Source organism: Triturus cristatus, chromosome 8 (assembly GCF_964204655.1).
Source record: "Triturus cristatus chromosome 8, aTriCri1.1, whole genome shotgun sequence".
NCBI classification, from domain to species: domain Eukaryota; kingdom Metazoa; phylum Chordata; class Amphibia; order Caudata; family Salamandridae; genus Triturus; species Triturus cristatus.
In genome coordinates this window covers 1695885468-1695904117 of record NC_140591.1, presented here as the reverse complement: position 1 = coordinate 1695904117, position 18650 = coordinate 1695885468, and the positions used below count along the sequence as shown (strand labels likewise).

Genomic DNA, 18650 nt, shown 5'->3' with positions numbered 1-18650 from the left:
CTCCCACACAGCACATTCACACGGGTTGAGCAGCAAGAAACAGAGCTCCAGGGAGGATGCAAAATACAATAGCGATACATGGACCAGGCCGCTCTTCATCAGGAATGAAATCACCAAAAACATTCAAGAAGGAACCTCCTCTCCAGACTGGCACCTCGCCTCAAAACCCCACCATACGGGAGAAAAACCATGGGTGCCACCTTCTCTGTACAAGCAGCCAAACTATGGAACTCTGTAACCCCCAACATACGATCCATGGACAACTACTCAAGACTTGGCTCTTCTCCACATAACCACCGTACTCAAACATAAATATACAGTGTATCCCTCTGCATATGAGCATCTATTTGGACTATAGATCTGTAACTATATATGTGTATTGCTGTGTATGAACATGAATCATAACTGTTTTTAAAGATCTAGATATTTGTTAGTTCTCCTTAACAAATGTATATATTACTTATAGTTACATTATTCTATGTTTAACATGGGTATAAGTGATTGCATAAATAAGTAAATCTTTCATCATAACTATTGATCTACAATTGCTTCACTATTGAAGTACAAAAAAGACAAATAAATTAATTCAAAGTTCAGCAACACTTGAAAGTTTGAGTTCATTAAATGCAACTTTAATCTACATATATTACCTTCCTTATACAGATATACCTTCCATGTACTGATGAATCTTTATATTTATTACTTTGCTTCTAATTCAGTATCTCCAATGCACTACCCTACATCTCACCCTATACCTCTCTCAGCATATCCTCTAACCCCACTCTCCCATTCATCCCAAACCCCATACCACTACTATTATCCCCAAAATAACCCTTTCTAGACTCTTACCTCCAATGCCCAGTCTTGTATTATCTCATACCTCTTTTACTATTCAGATCTTCCTAACAAGCCTTTCTAAACCCTTCCCTCTGACTTCCCCCACCACCTCCCCTATACTCATCCCAAACCCCCCTACTGCTTAGATCTAAAAAAAACCAACAAAGAAACCTTTATAGACTCTTCCTTCTTCTATTCCTTTTACAATCCAAATAACAGACTAACATGTCCACCGCTCAAATCAAATTAATCTCATATTCCCCAACACTAATTCACCACTAATCCTTTTTGAGTTCCAGAGTAGCTTGCTACTCGCCGAAAAGTGCTTTAACACCTCATCAACCGTCTCTGCCAGATCTCATGCCCGGATGACCCTAAATTCCTACAAAACACTTGCACCGCAAAAGTACTTCAATCAGGGTTGTCCTAAACCAATAAAAATAACATTTCTGAGGCGCAGACCGGGCATTCTCCCATGCCCTCAGCACCTCCCACCTTGGCTGAGGGCAACAACCCAAGCACTTGCAGGCTGTGCAGTACTGAAGATGAATCTGCACATGCAAGGAATCGCAGCCAGAACGGTCACAGTTGTTAAAAGCCCCCTTTAAGCAGAAAGGCATCCACACAAGGAGGCAAGCGGTGCCGGCATGCTTCAATCCGGGGGACACGCAACTGAACTGCAGAATGGTAAACTTTCTTATGCTGGCCGTGCACAAAATGCCTAAAATAACAACCCAACTTCGGCCACACAAGTAATACGTTGACTGTGGAGCAATTCGCCCGCAAACTGGGTGCGGCTTCTCTCGATCGCAACAAGGAAGGAGCAGCTTTTTGTTGCATAAACTCTGAGCAGGCCCTATCAATCGAACAATATGCACTATACGGCACTTCACCACGCGCACGTCTGGCATCAGTAACACTTTTAGTGACCGCACTGCACTTTATTCTGTGAACCTATGATTCGGGCTAACGCCCGCACTGACAATTTTAACCACTGTACAGCATTTCTTAGCACGTGTTTTATTGATTTTAATGGTGTACAATACTAGTTCTACTGCTTATTTTAAAATGTTGCAATGGTTTTTAGTAACTATGCAAATAAAAATTAAACTTGAAGCTTGAACTCATCAGGGGAACAAGCACTATATAAATGCAAACCCTTCCCTCTTCCATCCCTCCACTATCCTTTTCAATCCAAATTACAGACTAACATGTCCACCGCTCAAATTAATTTCATATTTTCCTAGACTAATTTCCAGTAATCCTTTTCTGGTTCCAGAGTAGTGTGCTACTCGCCAAAAAAGCGCTTCAACACCTCATCAGGGGTAGCAAGTGCTATATAAATGCAAACATTTTACTCTTCTATCCCTCCTCTATCCTTCTAATTCCATATAACAGACTAACATATCCACCTCTCTAATTAATTTCATATTCACTATACTAATTCAATTCTAATCCTTTTTGGGTTCCGGAGTAGCGTGCTACTCGCCCAAAAAGCGCTTTGATTCCTCGTCAGGGGTAGTAAGCGCTATATAAATACAATTACAACACAATACGGAGAGACTGGGCAGGGATGTAGCAATAGAGCTCTGGCATAAGGAGATCCTTGCAGAGATGTAGCAGCCTAACATTGGCGTAAGGAGAACCCATGCAGAGATGTAGCAGCTGAGCCCTGGCATAAGTAGACCCCGTGCAGGGGTGTATCAGCAGAGCCCTGGAAAAAGGAGAGCCCGTGCACTAATGTATCAACAGAGTCCTGGCAAAAAGAGAGCCAGTGCAGGGATGTAGCAGGAGAGCACAGGCATAATGAGAGCCCATGTGGGAATGTAGAAGCAGAGGCCTGGCAAAAGGGAAGACCGTGAAGGGATGTAGCAGCAGAGCCCTGGCATAAGGAGAGCCAATCCAGAGAGGTAGCAGCAGAGCCCTGGTACATTTAGAGCCTGTGTAGGATGTAGCAACAGAGCCCTGGCATAAGAAGAGCCCAATCAGAAAATTTAGCAATGGATTTCTGGCATAAGGAGAGCCCGTGCAGGAATGTAGCAACAGAGCCCTGGCATAAGGAGAGCCCAAGCAAGGATGTAGCAATGGATTTCTGGCATAAGGAGAGCTTGTGCAGGGATGTAGCAGCAGAGCCCTGGCATAAGGAGAGCCCATCCAGAGAGGTAGCAGCAGAGCCCTGGCATATTGAGAGCCCATGCAGGGATGTAGCAGCAGAGGCCTGACATAAGGAAAGCCCTGCAGGGATTTAGCAGCAGAGCCCTGGCATGAGGAGAGCCCATGCACAGATGTATCAGCTGAGCCCTGGAAAACGGAGAGCCAGTGCAGGGATATAGCAGGAGAGCCCTGGCATAAGGAGAGCCTGTGTGGGGATGTAGCAACAGATCCCTGGCATACGTCGAGCCCGAGCAAGGATGTAACAATGGATTTCTGGCTTAAGGAGAGCCCATGCACGAATGTAGCAACAGAGCCCTGGCATAAGGAGAGCCCGAGCAAGGATGTAGCAATGAATTTCTGGCATAAGGAGAGCCCGTGCAGGGATGTAACAACAGAGCTGTGGGACAAATAGGGCCCGAGCAAGGATGTAGCAATAGAGCTCTGGAATAAGGAGAGACCATTCAGAGATGTAGCAGCTGAGCCCTGGCATAAGGAGAGCTCATGCAGAGATGTAGCAGCCGATCCCTGGCATAAGGAGAGCCTGTGCAGGAATATAGCAGCAGAGCCCTGGCAAAAGGAGAGCCCATGCACGGATGTAGCAACAGAGTACTGGCAAAAAGAGAGCCTGTGCAGGGATGTAGCAACAGAACCCTGGCATAAGCAGGGCACATGAAGGGATGTAGCAATAAAGCCATAACACAAGGAGAGCACATGAAGGGATGTAGCAGCAGAGCCCTGGCATATGGAGAGCCTGTGCACGGATGTAGCAACAAAGCTCTGGAATATGGAGAGCCAATGAAGTAATGTAATAGCCAAGCCCTGGCATAGGAGAGCCTGTGTAGGGATGTAGCAGCGGGGCCCAGCATAGCCCATGCAGGCATGTACCAATAGAGCCCTGGCATAGGAGAGCACATGAAGGGATGCAGCAGCCAAGACTTTGCATAAGGGGCGCCTGTGCAGGGATGTAGCAGCAGAGCCCTAGCATAAGGAGAGCCCATCCAGAGAGGTAGCAGCAGAGCCCTGGCATAAGGAGAGCCTGTGCAAAGAGGTAGCAGCAGAGTCTTGGCATAAGGAGAGCACATGCAGGGATGTAGCAATAGAGCCCTGGCATAAGGAGAGGCTGTGAAGGGATGTAGCAGGAGATCCCTGGATAAGGAGAGACTGTGCAGGGATGTCTGACCCTGTTTAATATATGTATGGCTCCTCCTGCTCCTTTAGCTGAACAATACGGGGCAAAATTTATATCATAAGTAGATGACACGCAATTGATGTTCACCTGAGAGAAGGATGAGGTGGTTAACGGTAATGAAGTCAATGCTTGCTTAACCAAGGTGTTCGACTGGTTTAGGCAAAATCAGTTGCTCTGCAACTCTGACAAGTCGGAAATGATCTTTTTTGGACATACTCCAGGCGACGAGTGGCGTCAATTGTGGCCTAAAAATCTATCTCCACCTGAGAGACCAGTTTCCACTGCGAGAAAATCTAGGAGTGAAGTTGGATTTCGACATGACTATGAAATCCCAGGTTCAACCGGTTGCTGGCACCTGCTTCGGTCTTTGAAAAATGATGAGGAATTTCCTTCCTTTGCTTCCTATTCCTCACAGGAAAACTGTGGTCCAGGCCCTGATCATATCAAGGTTGGACTACGTAAACGTGTTGTACCTGAGGCTTACGGACTACTTACTGAACCGCCTACAGGTAGTTCAAAATGCGGCAGCTAGGTCCGTGCTCATGGTCGAACCCAGGTCACACATGTCTTCCCACCTTAGATCCCTGCACTGGTTACCAGTGAGACAAAGGGTCTTTTTTAATTCCCTGGTCCTAACTTTTAAGGCCCTAAATACCATTGTGTCCCGTATAATAGGAACAAAATTCAGCCCTACTAAACCGCTCAGAACGCTGTGATCTTCATCCCAGCGGCTGACAATTGTGCCTAAGTTTTACCCTTCTTACAAAGGAGGTCGCTTCTTTCAAGTAGTAGCGGCAAAATTATGGAATAGTCTCCCTTTTTCCCTTAGACAAGAACGTGATCTCCTCATCTTTAGGCAAAGCTTAAAGACCTGGCTTTTTCAACAGTAGTCGCAGACTAGTTAGCTACCGCTGGCTGTCCCTTCATCTAGTGTGTTCTGGGGTTAAGATAGCGCCGGGACACTCCTTGCTATTGTTGTTGTAGATATTATTGTAAAAGCTAAGGCAGAATATCACACAAAGAAGATTGAGGAGGCAACAAACTAGATTAAAGAGCTTTTCCACACAGTAACGCAATTAACTGATCACAACACAAAAACTATGACCGTCAGTCAGTCCTTTTGTAATTCACTGGCAGACTTCTTTCTGGAAACAGTAGAAGCAATCAACAATCATTTCTCAGATGGTAAAGTAGGTACCACGTTGGCACCCGCTATCGAGGGCAATCACCCCATCAATATAACTGAAGCCTTGACTGAATTTGCTTCTCCACCATATTATAACCTTATTAAACACCACTACCTCGGGCTCACCACATAACCCGTGCCCGACAAATGGAACTAAGCTGGCAGCAGAAATTGTTGCGTCTAAACTAACACCTATTTATCAAAGTGTGTGTCAAACAGGCCTCTTCCCTAAGATCTGGAAAAGGCAGTTGTGACCCCTCTCCTAAAAAAGGCTTCTCTGGATCAGAAAGACCCGCAACTATCGGCCGATTTCCCGTCCCCCACTACCAGCCAAAATAGCGGAAACATTTCTGAATGAACAATTGGTTCCTTTTATCGAGACCAACAGAATCCTTAATAAAACACAATTTGGGTTTCGGACGGGACACAGTACGGAGACAGCACCGCTCAAGGCAACCGAAGAGACCAGACAAGCCCTAGAGCAGGGAAGAGGGGCCGCCCTGATCCTGCTAGAGCTCTCGGCAGCTTTTGACACTGTCAACCATAAATTACTTCTAAGTCGCCTAAACACCTGTGGAGTCACAGGTCAGGCGTGGAACTTACTAAAATCTTACTCAGCGGACCGGGAGGAAGTAGTAAAGTTAGAAAATCTTTCTTCTCACTCGTTCTCGCTGCCATGTGGAGTCCCACAGGGATCCTCGCTGACCCCACTCTTTTTAACATTTCTGTTTCCCCTTTAGCAGATCTGATAAGAACTTTTCACTCACATCCTATGCTGTCGATACCCAAGTTGTTGTCTCCGAAGGGAAAAATGATGACAATACTGGAAACAGATTTCAGAACTGCGGGATAGCTGTCCCCGATTGGATGGATACAAATTGCCTTAATTGAATTCAGAAAAAAACAGAGGTCCTACTGTTTGGACCAAAAACAAATTTTTGGGATCCGTCAGCCTCGCCAACCACCATGGGCCCGATTCCCCTCCCAGTGGAGAAGGCGGAAAATCTGTGTGTTATTATTGACACTAAACTTGATGTCACATATCACGTAAATAAACTTACCTCCTCTACATTTAACACCTTTAGAATAATTTAAAAGGTTCTACCTTTCATACCTGCCAACCTACAAAAACAATAGTTACCTCACTAATTCTGTCTAAAACAGATTATTGCAGCAGTCTGCTTCTGACCACCCACAAGTACAACCTAAATAGGCTTCAGGTCCTGCAGGACGCAGCGGTCCGGCTTCTACTGAAAATCCCCAAATTCAGTTCCGTTGCCCAAAACACGAAAGAGCTGCACTGGCTCCTGTTACGCAAAGAGTAACCTTGAAGGTGCTGGGTCCAACCTATAAGGCAGTTCACAATCTTGGTCCTGACTTCCTGAATCAAGTTTTAACCGGTACATTCCTGCTAGGAAGCTTCGTTCAGCCACTGCCAACCTATTGGTACAACCGAGATTTAAAAAGACAAGCTCGGGTGGAAAGAGGATTCTGCTGGAAGCATCCGAAATATGGAATACACCTCCTCTCTGCATAAGAAATGAATCTAGTCTCATCTCTTTCAGGAGGGCTGTAAAGACCTGGCTAATCAAATCCAGATAACTCGCATGCCAACCTGACGGACACTCGCAGTTCATACATTACACGCCTCAGGGCAATAATGCGCTATACACATACAGTTACCATAACATAACATAAGGAGAGCCCATCCAGAGAAGTAGCAACAGAGCCCTGGCATAAGGGGAGCTGTGCAGGGATGAAGCAGCCAAGCCCTGGCATAAGCAGAGCCTGAGCAGGGATGTAGCAGCAGAGCTCGGGCATAAGGAGAGTCCACGCAGGGTTATAGCACAGCAATCATAGCATAAGGAGAGCCCATGCAGGGGTAAAGCAGCAGAGCCCTAGCATAAGGAGAGCCCATGCAAGGATGTAGCAGCCAATCCCTGGCATAAGGAGAGCCCGTGCAGGGATATAGCAATAGAGCCCTGGCACAAGGAGAGCCTGAGCAGGGATGTAGCAGCAGAGCCCGGGAATAAGGAGAGCCGTGCAGGGATGTAGCAGCAGAGCCCTGGCATAAGGAGAGCCGTGCAGGGATGTAGCAGCAGAGCCCGGGAATTAGGAGTGTCAATGCAGGAATGTAGCAGTCGAGCCCTGGCATAAGGAGAGCCGTGCAGGGATGTAGCAGCAGAGCCCTGGCATAAGGAGAGCCGTGCAGGGATGTAGCAGTCGAGCCCTGGCATAAGGAGAGCCGTGCAGGGGTGTAGCAGCACAGCCCTGGCATAAGGAGAGCCACTGCAGGGATGTAGCAGCAGAGCCCTGGCATAAGGAGAGCCGTGCAGGGATGTAGCAGTCGAGCCCTGGCATAAGGAGAGCCGTGCAGGGATGTAGCAGTCGAGCCCTGGCATAAGGAGAGCCGTGCAGGGGTGTAGCAGCACAGCCCTGGCATAAGGAGAGCCACTGCAGGGATATGGTAGCAGAGCCATGGCATAAGGAGAGCCCAAGCAGGGATTTAGCAACAGAGCCCTGGCATGAGGAGAGCCCATGCAGGGATGTAGCAACAGAGCCCTGGCATAAGGAGAGCCTGTGCAGGGATGTAGCAACATAGCCCTGGCATATTGGGATACCCTACTTAAGTTTACCTTCAGCCGCTGGAACCCCTCTAATCAGACCCTTGGTACCCCTTGCCCTGGTGCCAGCAGAACTTCAGCAGCTGGTGACGGAGCCCTGGCACCAAAATGATGCAACAACACAGAAATGTTCGAGTCTTATGGCACGGAGTGAGGTCTGGCTTCAGGGAGCTCGACGCCTCGTTGGCACACTCGGCCAGTGTGGGGGAGGAAAGGGGCCCAGTCAGGGGAGGGCTGGGAGCTATGGGCGAACCCTGCAGGGGAGGGTGAGGAGGGAACAGATAGGCCCTGGCAGTATTGAAGGGTGAGGCGGGCACAGAGAGGCTCTGGCAGGGGAGGGTGAAGAGGGCACAGAGAGGCACTGGCAGTAGTGTTGGGTGAGGAGGGCACAGAGAGGCCCTGGCGGAAGTGAAGGGTGAGGAGGGCACAGAGAGATCCTGGCAGGGGAGGGTGAGGAGGGCACAGAGAGGCCCTGGGAGTAGTTGAGGGTGAGGAGGGCACAGAGAGGCCCTGGCAGTAGTGGAGGGTGAGAAGGGCACGGAGAGGCCCGGGGAGGGTGAGGAGGGCAGAGAGAGGCCCTGGCAGTAGGGGAAGGTGAGAAGGGCACGGAGAGGCCCGGGGAGGGTGAGGAGGGCACAGAGAGGACCTGGCTGGGGAGAGCACAGAGAGGCCCAGGCAGTAGTGGAGGGTGGGGAGGGCACAGAGAGGCCCTGCTGTGGTGGAGGGTGAAGAGGGCATAGAGAGGCCCTGGCAGTAGTGGAGGGTGAGGAGGGCACAGAGAGGCCCTGCTGTAGTTGAGGGTGAGGGGGCAGAGAGAGGCCCTGGCAGTAGTGAAGCGTGAGGAGGGCACAGGGAGGCCCTGGCAGTAGGGTGAGGCGGGCATAGAGAGGCCCTGGCAGTAGTGGTGGGTGAGGAGGGCACAGAAAGGCCCTGGCAGTAGGGGAGGGTGAGAAGGGCACAGAGAGGCCCGGGAAGGGTGAGGAGGGCACAGAGAGCTCCTGGCAGTAGTGGAGGGTGAGAAGGGCACAGAGAGGCCCGGGGAGGGTGAGGAGGGCACAGAGAGGCCCTGGCAGGGGAGGGTGAACAAGGCACAGAGAGGTCCTGGCAGTAGTGGAGGATGAGGTGGTCACAGAGAGGCCCTGGCAGGGGAGGGTGAGGAGGGCACAGAGAGGCCCTGGCAGGGGAGGGTGAACAAGGCACGGAGAGGTCCTGGCAGTAGTGGAGGATGAGGTGGTCACAGAGCGGCCCTGGCAGTAGTGGAGGGTGAGGTTGTCACAGAGAGGCCCTGGCGGTAGGGGAGGGGGACAGAGAGGCCCTGTCAGTAGGGGTGGGTGAGGAGGGCAGAGAGAGGCCCTGGCAGTAGGGGAGGGTGAGGAGGGCACAGGGAGGCCCTGGCAGTAGCTGAGGGTGAGGGGGTCCACTCCAAACTAGAGCAGTCAGTCTTACCGTCCCCAGGGCCGGAGGGTGATGCTGAGGGAATGAGGTCTCCTCCAGGTGCCCTCCGTGCTGCAGCCTTCTCTTCCAGGCGCTATATGACACTAGTGCGTTCACTTTCACCAGTTACCTCGAGAGCCCTCCCGCCCCAGCATCTACCTGTCCCTCCTCCCTCCAGGGCGGGCCCCCGTACCTGGTTCTCACCTGTCCCCCGGAGGCCACGCCCTCCTGTCCTGACCTGTTCGGGAGTCATTCCCCCTCTCCCTTCCTCTGTGCCTTGGATGCTTCCACTGGAGGAACCGACACTGGGGGGGTTTTGAGATGGGGTTAGTGGGCGCGAATGGGGGCTCAGTCAGCTGCAGGTGTCCTCACTTTATCTATACCCGGCCATGCCCCCTTTTGATACCCTGCAACTTCTGTGGGTGTGTCAAGGCTCCGCCCCTTTTTACCTCGGACGGGGGGTGCACCAGGCGCGCAACAGCCATTGGACTCAAAGGGCTTCAGCCCCTCCCGTCGTGTGTGTCAGCCCGGAATGAGACAGCTCCCGGGCACACACACCGCCGCACCCGAGCACTTCACAGGTCTTTCAAAGATCATTTGCATGTTAATGAGGCCTCGCTGTTTCACCCCTTCTAAGAGCCCCTGCAGCTCCACTCTGCCTATTGCTTAAAGATCCAGCCCCCCCCTCCCCCCGACATTTTTTCTTAACCCCCCACGAAATTTGGCTCTAGTTGCGCCTCTGGGGTGCACTAACCTGTCTGTCCACTTGCTGTTTTGTCTTTTTACAGCGCCAACATGTCCCATGGGCACTTGAGCGGTTTGCAAGAAAGATAAGTGTGTAAGTCAAAGTTTATGACAGAACTGAACATTTTGCAAACCAGTAAATGTGTGGGTGTCACTCCCATAACACCCTCAGAATGAAGCTTTGCCACGGAAAACTGATAAGTGAGACCAGGGCTTCAAGTGAGAGGAAAACCTGAGGGGGTCTCTCAAAGGGGCGTGGCCGACATAATTAAGGGCGTGGCTTAAAACCCATACGTTAGAAACCTCTGCTTATCAATCAATCAATCAATCACATTTGTAGAGCGCGCTACTCACCCGCGAGGGTCTCAAGGCGCTGGGGGGGGGGGGGGGAAGGGGGTGGGGTTGCCGCTACTGCTCGAAGAGCCAGATCTTGAGGTGCTTCCTGAAGGAGAGGTGGTCCTGGATAAGTCGTAGGTGGGCGGGGAGGGAGTTCCACGTCTTGGCAGCCAGGTAGGAGAAGAATCTTCCTCCTGTGGTGGTTCTACGAATCCGTGGGACGGTGGCGAGGGTGAGGCTGGCGGAGCGGAGCTGGCGGGTAGGTGTGTAGAACGTGAGGCGGTTGTTGAGGTATTCAGGGCCCATGTCGTGGAGAGCCTTGTGTGGGTGGGTGAGGAGCCTGAACGTGATCCTCTTGTTGACGGGGTGCCAGTGCAGGTCTCTCAGGTGGGGAGAGATGTGGCTGTGTCGGGGGATGTCCAGGATGAGTCGTGCCGATGCGTTCTGTATGCGCTGGAGTCTTTTCTGTAGTTTGGCCGTGGTCCCAGCATAGAGGGCGTTCCCGTAGTCCAGTCGGCTGGTGACGAGGGCCTGGGTGACCATCTTCCTGGTTCCAGTGGAGATCCATCGGAAGATCTTTCGGAGCATGCGGAGGGTGTTGAAACAGGTAGACGTAACGGCATTGACTTGCTTGGTCATCGTGAGGGAGGAGTCCAGGATGAAACACAGGTTGCGTGCGTGGTCCGTGGGTGTGGGGGCGGGGCCTAGAGCTGTGGGCCACCAGGAGTCGTCCCAGGCGGAGGGGGATGGTCCCATGATGAGGACTTCCGTCTTGCCTGAGTTCAGCTTCAGACGGCTGAGCTTCATCCATTCCGCGATGTCTTTCATTCCTTCCCGGAAGCTGGATCTGGTGGTGGTGGGGTCGTTGGTGAGGGAGAGGATGAGTTGGGTGTCGTCTGCATAGGAGATGATGTTGAGATTGTGTTTGCGTGCGATGGCTGCGAGGGGGCTCATGTAGACATTGAAGAGGGTAGGGCTGAGTGAAGATCCTTGGGGTACGCCGCAGATGATCTTGGTGGCTGCTGCGCAGAAGGGCGGGAGACGGACTCTCTGAGTTCTGTCGGAGAGGAAGGAGATGATCCATTCCAGGGCCTTTCCTTGGATCCCAGCGTGGTGGAGGCGGGTTGTCAGGGTGCGGTGGCAGACCGTGTCGAATGCGGCTGACAGGTCGAGGAGGACGAGGGCGGCGGTTTCACCGCTGTCGATTAGGGTCCTGATGTCGTCGGTGGCTGCGATGAGGGCGGTCTCAGTGCTGTGGTTCGCTCGGAATCCAGACTGTGAAGGGTCGAGGGCGCCGTTTGTCTTGAGGAAGGTGGTCAGCTGTTTGTTGATGGTTTTCTCAATGACTTTTGTGGGGAAGAAGAGGAGCGAGATGGGACGGAAGTTCTTGAGGTCTGTGGGGTCCGCGGTGGGTTTCTTCAGGAGGGCGCTGATTTCTGCATGCTTCCAGCTCTCCGGGAATGTGGCGGATGCGAAGGAGCTGTTGATGATGTCTCGGAGTTGGGGTACGATGATGGAGCCGGCTTTGTTGAAGATGTGGTGTGGGCAGGGGTCAGTTGGGGAGCCAGAGTGGATCGTGGTCATCATGTGGGTGGTGTCTTCAGTGCTCACGGGGTTCCAGGTGCAAAGGGTGGTGGTGGGAGGTGTAGGTCTGGTGGCTGGGTATGTAGTCTGAGCGCCGAAGCTCTCATGTATGTCGGCGATCTTGCGGTAGAAGAACGTGGCGAGTGAGTCGCAAAGGTCTTGCGACAGCGTGATGTCGTTATTGCTGGCGCTGGGGTTGGAGACCTCTTTAATGATTCTGAAGAGTTCCTTGCTGTTGTGGTTGTTGTTGTCCAGTCGGTCTCTGAATGAGGTCCTTTTGGTGGTGCGGATCAGCTGGTGGTGGTTGCGGATGGCGTTCTTGAGGGCTGTCATGTTTTCTGTAGATTGGTCGTGGCGCCAGGCTTTCAAGGGAACGGCAGGATTTCTTGGAGTCTTTGAGGTCGTCGGTGAACCATGAGGCTTTGTTGCTGTTGTGATTGCTAGGGGGGTTCTTCAGTGATGCAAGGGCATCGGCGCAGTTGGTGATCCACTGTGTGAGGTTGCGGGCTGCTTCGTTGGGGTCCGTAGTGTTGGTGGGTGGGTTTTGGCTCAGGGAGGTGGTGAGCTGGTCGGCGGTGATCTTGCTCCAGCATCTTTGGGGATCTTGTTGCTGGTGGTGGAGAGTCGTGGTTTTCCTGAAGTTGAAGTGGACGCAGCCGTGATCCGTCCAGTGTAGCTTGGTGCAGTGGCTGAAGGAGATGTGGTTGCTGGAGGAGAAGATGGGGTCAAGCGTGTGGCCAGCGTAATGTGTGGGGGTGTGGACCAGTTGCTTGAGTCCGAGGTTGGCGAGGTTGTCTAGCAAGTTGGTGGTGTTGTTGTCCTTGTTGTTCTCCATGCGGAAGTTGCGGTCCCCTAGGAGGATGTAGTCGGGGGAGGCGAGGGCGAGCGGGCTGATGAAGTCTGTGATGGCTTCGCTGAATTGAGTGCGTGGTCCCGGGGGTCTGTAGATGAGAGTGCCTCTGAGGGTGGTCTTGGGGTCGGTGTATATCTGGAAGTGGAGGTGCTCGGCGGCGTTGAGGGTGTCTTCGGTGTTGGTCGTGACGCGGATGGTGTTTTTGTAGACAATGGTGATGCTACCTCCGGTCTGGTTGACGCGGTCCCTCCGGGTGATCTTATAGCCGTCCGGGATGGCTATGGCGATGTCGGGGGCTGAGGAGGCGTTCATCCAGGTTTCCGTGAGGAAGGCGACGTCCGTCGTTGTCGTGTCTAGGAGGTCCCAGAGTTCGACGGCGTGTTTGTGGACGGAGCGGGTGTTGAGCAGGATGCACTTGAGGTGGTTGCTGTTGGTGCCTGTTCTGGTGGGTGCAGTGAAGGACCGGGGGCAGGTGAACTTGCAGGCATGGCAGGTGAAGGCTCCGTGGGTGCGTTTCGGGGTGGCTTCGAAGCAGGCTGGCGGTCGGCCTGTGTTGAGTGTGTGGAGGGCGGCGGTGGCGTAACTCCGACGGGTGTGTTGTCTCCGGCACGAACCAGGGGTCCTGGCACTGGGCGTGGTCCAGGCGCGGACGGGCGCAGACGGGCTTGCCTTAGGCGTGCCTTCGGCGCGCCAGCAGCGCGCCCGCTGCGCGCGGCTGCTGTGCGGCCTTCATTTAAGGGGTAATGGGAGGGAGGACCAGCTGGGAGGCGGGAGCGGGGTGGCGAATGGGGCAGCGGGGGGCGGAGTCGTAGGGACGCAGCGGCGGGAAGGAGGACCGGGGGGCAGCGGGGGAGGGGTCACAGAGGGGCGGGCGCGATCACGGGGGCACACAGGGTATAGAAGAAAAACGGGTGCGATCACGGGGTCACACAGGGCACAGAAGAAAAAACGGGCACAATCACGAGGGCACACAGGGCACAGAAGAAAAAATGGGCACAATCACGGGGCCACACAGGGCGCAGGAGAGAGCCGGGAAACAACAGGGCACGGGGGAGCTGGGGACAGAGAAACAGACACGGCAGGCACAGGAGAGCATACCGGGCAGCAGCAGCAATGAGGACACAGGTGGGCGGCTGCACAGGAGGATCGTGCGGCGGCTGGGGGGGGTGACCTACCTGCAGGCAGGGTCAAAGGTCGCATTATGTGCGGCCCGACAGGTATTTTGCTGCTTCTGTCTTTGCATCCAGATAATGATATATAATACAAGAAGTAACATTACACCTGCAGCAAGCCAGGACTATTGGCTTTGTCAATGGTGGCTCGTTGCATAAGCTAAATAAGCAACAACAATGGCCTTTTTGTAGATAATTGTTATAATGCTTCAGATCTGAAATGAATGTGTATAATAATTAGGATATAGATTTCCTCGGGGTATGTTTCATTTTCTTCCTGCTTTGAGGCCATTACTAACTTGCAGCGTTCCATGTAAAAACAAGCATTTACAATGCAATGGTCTCGGCATTGTTAAAGTTAGATCTATTGGCATTGCTCAGGACATTATTTTTTTTAATGTTTTTGTTTTTAAAACATTTAACCCCTTCAGTGCCCGCCCCTTTCCCCGCCCTGTGCCGGCCGTTGCATTAGTGGGCGGGGTTTGTGACGAGCTGGTCTCGTCATGGGCACAGCGCAACCGCGGCCCATGACGAGACCAGCTCGTCACGGGCATTGAAGAGGTTAAAGAAACGGCAATATTATTTACAATGTCAATAGCTTAATCACTCTCAAATGCGAGACCTATTGCATTTGCACCCACACACAGACAGCCACCCACGCATAGAGCCACCTACAAAAAAAGCCACCCACACAGAGCCACACACATATAGAGCCTCCCACACACACACAGAGCCACCCACACTTAAACAAGGCCACACACACAAAGCCACACACACAGAGCCACACACACATACACAGAGCCACATACACATACACACACAGCCACACACACACACGCACACACACACACACACATACACATACACAACCACACACACATAGATCTAGACACATACACATTGATCTTGGGAGCCAAAGCAGAAGTGGCACCATTGTTTCTAGATCTTTGCATTTATCACTAAAAATTAAGTTGGCAGGTCTGCACCACAAACATTTCAATCTCACGTTCTCCGATTTGTATCATTTTTGTAACACAAAACCAGCACAAAATGTTTGTGAATCGTGGACAAACACTAAACTGTCTCATAACCAGGGATGACTTGGCAGATATGCTAATGTTTAAAAATAACAGCTTCTAGCGTGACCAGGGCAGGCACGAATCTCTGAAAGCAGAATTGGATTAACGAGGGGGAGGAGTTTACACGCACTCTCGCCTCTTTCCCTTCTTTGGTGCTCTGCGCGGAGTCTGAGGCGCGCAGTAGATACAAGAGTAATGGCCGGTGGGTAACCTCTTCCCAGGCGGCAGGATCCTCTGGGAGCATATTCGGTCATTTGCGACTTTGTATTCAGCGCAGATCACCGTAACTACAATGGATGTGCGTCCAAACGGCTGGGCAGAACAGTAAATAGCGCTGGGCTGCTTGTTTGCTTACGTTGTTTAGGCAGTGGAAAGGCAGCTTCCATTCAAGATCCATTTAAGGGAGTCGCCATGAACACCACCGCCTTTCGACGAGGTCAAGCAGAAATGCCTCGGAGAAACGCAGTGTCGTTTTTGGAATCGGGGGTGTGTTTTTCTTTCCCTCCTCTTGCCATTGGCTGGAATGTTTACATTCCAGAGGAGAGAAAGAAAGTAAAAAACACGCCCCTGAATCCGAAAAAGACGGGGCTTCTTTGGAGAGACAAAGCTCTTCTCCAATGGCTGACCAGCATTTAAGAGGCCAGCCAATGGAGAAGAGGGGAGAAGAGGGGCGGGTTCAAGCCCCTCTTATGAAAAACATTAAATCTCGGAGCGAGACTGCGCAAGCGCAGCCGAGACCTAAAAAGTTACGTGGGAAGAACAATCCCCGCATTTTATTATATTCATGCATGTACTTTATTGCAGTAGCTCTCCTTCAATGTTCAGGATGCTGTGTGTTTGTTTTTGTGTTACAAAGCTGCCTAAAAGAGAGGTGGAGAATGCAGTCACCTGGCTCGTCTGTGGCTCGTCCTTAAACTGAGGCCGACAGCCGGGCTAGAGCCAGTCGTTTGGCCCCAGCCAGGCTGCCTTGGCCCTCCCACCTATAAGTTAGATCTCTTTGGCTGCATTTGAACACTGCAGCCGGAGGGCTCTGTAAATAAGGTGGGCCCCAGAGATACCTACCCTAAGATGTGCCTCTTGGCCTCGTCCTCTTTCCCGCCAGCCCCTGCATTAAAGCGCAGAGAAGTGGCCGCTCTGTATTTCTAATAAGCACTGATTGAATAAGTCATCCAGACTGTTTTACAAATACAATTACTGACTGATTGCCAACTATTGGCTGAGAAGAAGTCTTCGCGGAGGTGGGAGCCGCAATGACATGGCATTGTATCTCCCATGAACGCTCTGCATTGAGATAGGCAGCCAGTGCTCGAAGCGCACTTATGGAAATGCTTGCAAGCACATTCCATCTCGCGCCAAAATCCGTAAACACATTACACGTCCTATCCAGCCCTTGCAGCCAGGGCTAATTATTGCATCTGCCCCCCTAATATGATGAATCCCCAGTTTACTCGGGACAGCGAGAGTGCAATAAAACCAATTGCACACATTTCCAAAGAAAGCGGTTCCTTTCCAGTGCGGTAATTGTTGCAAGGAAAAGCCCTGAAAATGTCGCGATAACATATTGTTTCTCCATGACAGCCTGAAACCTTTGCCCGGATGCTTGGTTTTCTTCTGTTTTATAGCAGAACAAACTCCCCATTTCTCCCAGGCCCTGATGTATACTGTGGCTTTGACTCGTCCATAACTCAGGCTAAAGCATGCCGGCACTTTTCCATACACTGTTTCCTCATGAAAGAGGGGCCCTTGCGAGCCGCAGCGCCGGAGCGAGGAAGAGGTAAGAGACAATTTATGATTGGCAGGAGGGGCGATTTATAGTTTAATTTGCTGTCGTAATGGACAGAGGATAATAACATGTCAAATATGAATCGATGTGTAGCAACAGCCGACACCATTTGCTAAGCTTGTTATCTGCTGCTCTGCCCCTGACAGTGGACAACAAGCAGCCCAGCGCTATTTCCCGTTCTGCCCGGCGCTGTTCCCCGTTCTGCCCGGCGCTGTTTCCCCGTTCTGCCCGGCGCTGTTCCCCGTTCTGCCCGGCGCTGTTCCCCGTTCTGCCCGTGCCCGGCGCTGTTTCCCGTTCTGCCCGGCGCTGTTCCCCGTTCTGCCCGGCGCTGTTCCCCGTTCTGCCCGGCACTGTTCCCCGTTCTGCCCGGCGCTGTTCCCCGTTCTGCCCGGCGCTGTTCCCCGTTCTGCCCGGCGCTGTTTCCCGTTCTGCCCGGCGCTGTTCCCCGTTCTGCCCGGCGCTGTTCCCCGTTCTGCCCGGCGCTGTTTCCTGTTCTGCCCGGCGCTGTTTCCCGTTCTGCCCGGCGCTGTTCCCCGTTCTGCCCGGCGCTGTTTCCTGTTCTGCCCGGCGCTGTTTCCCGTTCTGCCCGGCGCTGTTTCCCGTTCTGCCCGGCGCTGTTTCCCGTTCTGCCCGGCGCTGTTCCCCGTTCTGCCCGGCGCTGTTCCCCGTTCTGCCCGGCGCTGTTCCCCGTTCTGCCCGGCGCTGTTCCCCGTTCTGCCCGGCGCTGTTTCCCGTTCTGCCCGGCGCTGTTCCCCGTTCTGCCCGGCGCTGTTCCCCGTTCTGCCCGGCGCTGTTTCCTGTTCTGCCCGGCGCTGTTTCCCGTTCTGCCCGGCGCTGTTCCCCGTTCTGCCCGGCGCTGTTTCCTGTTCTGCCCGGCGCTGTTTCCCGTTCTGCCCGGCGCTGTTTCCCGTTCTGCCCGGCGCTGTTTCCCGTTCTGCCCGGCGCTGTTTCCCGTTCTGCCCAGCCGTCTGCAGACTCGAGTCCTTCCTCTTGAATACTCGCGGTCTTCTTTCTGATGCTTCCCTCTGCCTGGCTTTTCCGCTGCTTTCTTCGTACATTTCTTTTTACTGTTTTACGTGCCATGTATGACTCTCTTTCCCCTGCTGTTGTAGACTCTCTTCCTTCACATGTGCTCCATATGTTTGCAAGGTGTGCTCTGTTAACGGTCTTAAATTACATACACTTAAAAAAGAAAAACATAAATGAAGGGGACTCGACTGAATGTGAAAACCGCTCACACAGAGGGCAGCTCGGTGGCCCCAACACCTCGCAGCTGACGCACTCATTAGCCTAATAAAGGTATCATCTTTACAAAACTGTTGTTTTTTCCCCCAAAGCAAATTTTGCTTAACATATTCTCGGAGTCCTTGTTTGCTAATTTTCCGTGGCCTTGGGATGCCTCGCGCCTTTGTCTCCTTTATGCCAAAAGGCTGCCTGGTGCATTCCGCCTTGTTTTTCTGATAAACGGCGTGAAAGTGAGAGAATGCAAGTGACAGGAAACACACCTTTTCGGATCTTTTATCTCTCTCTGCCCCTCGCTTCTTTGCCACCTTCCTGTCTTTTCACAAAGCTCACACAGCCCCCACCCGCCCCCACCACTGAGAAGGCTGAGAAAAATAGCACCTACGTCTGGTGGCTTCCAGGCCTGGAAGCAGCTGGTCATTTGTGTGCAGTT

The 18650-nt window shown here is 52.4% G+C and overlaps 1 protein-coding gene across 7 annotated transcripts in view; it reads right to left on the bottom strand.

Annotated features, from left to right (window-relative positions):
• Positions 1-9753, bottom strand: part of LOC146808630 (uncharacterized) — a 320797-nt gene extending 311044 nt beyond the window's left edge. For 4 of the 7 annotated variants that reach the window (XM_085623655.1, XM_085623659.1, XM_085623660.1 and 1 more), the window contains exon 1: positions 9437-9575. The gene's annotated coding sequence lies outside the window, so the exon portion shown is untranslated. Of the gene's footprint in view, positions 1-8002; positions 8113-9436; positions 9576-9617 lie in introns of those variants that run through there. The other 3 variants (XM_085623656.1, XM_085623657.1, XM_085623658.1) reach the window with 3 other exon arrangements.
• Between the last annotated feature and the right edge of the window lie 8897 nt (positions 9754-18650).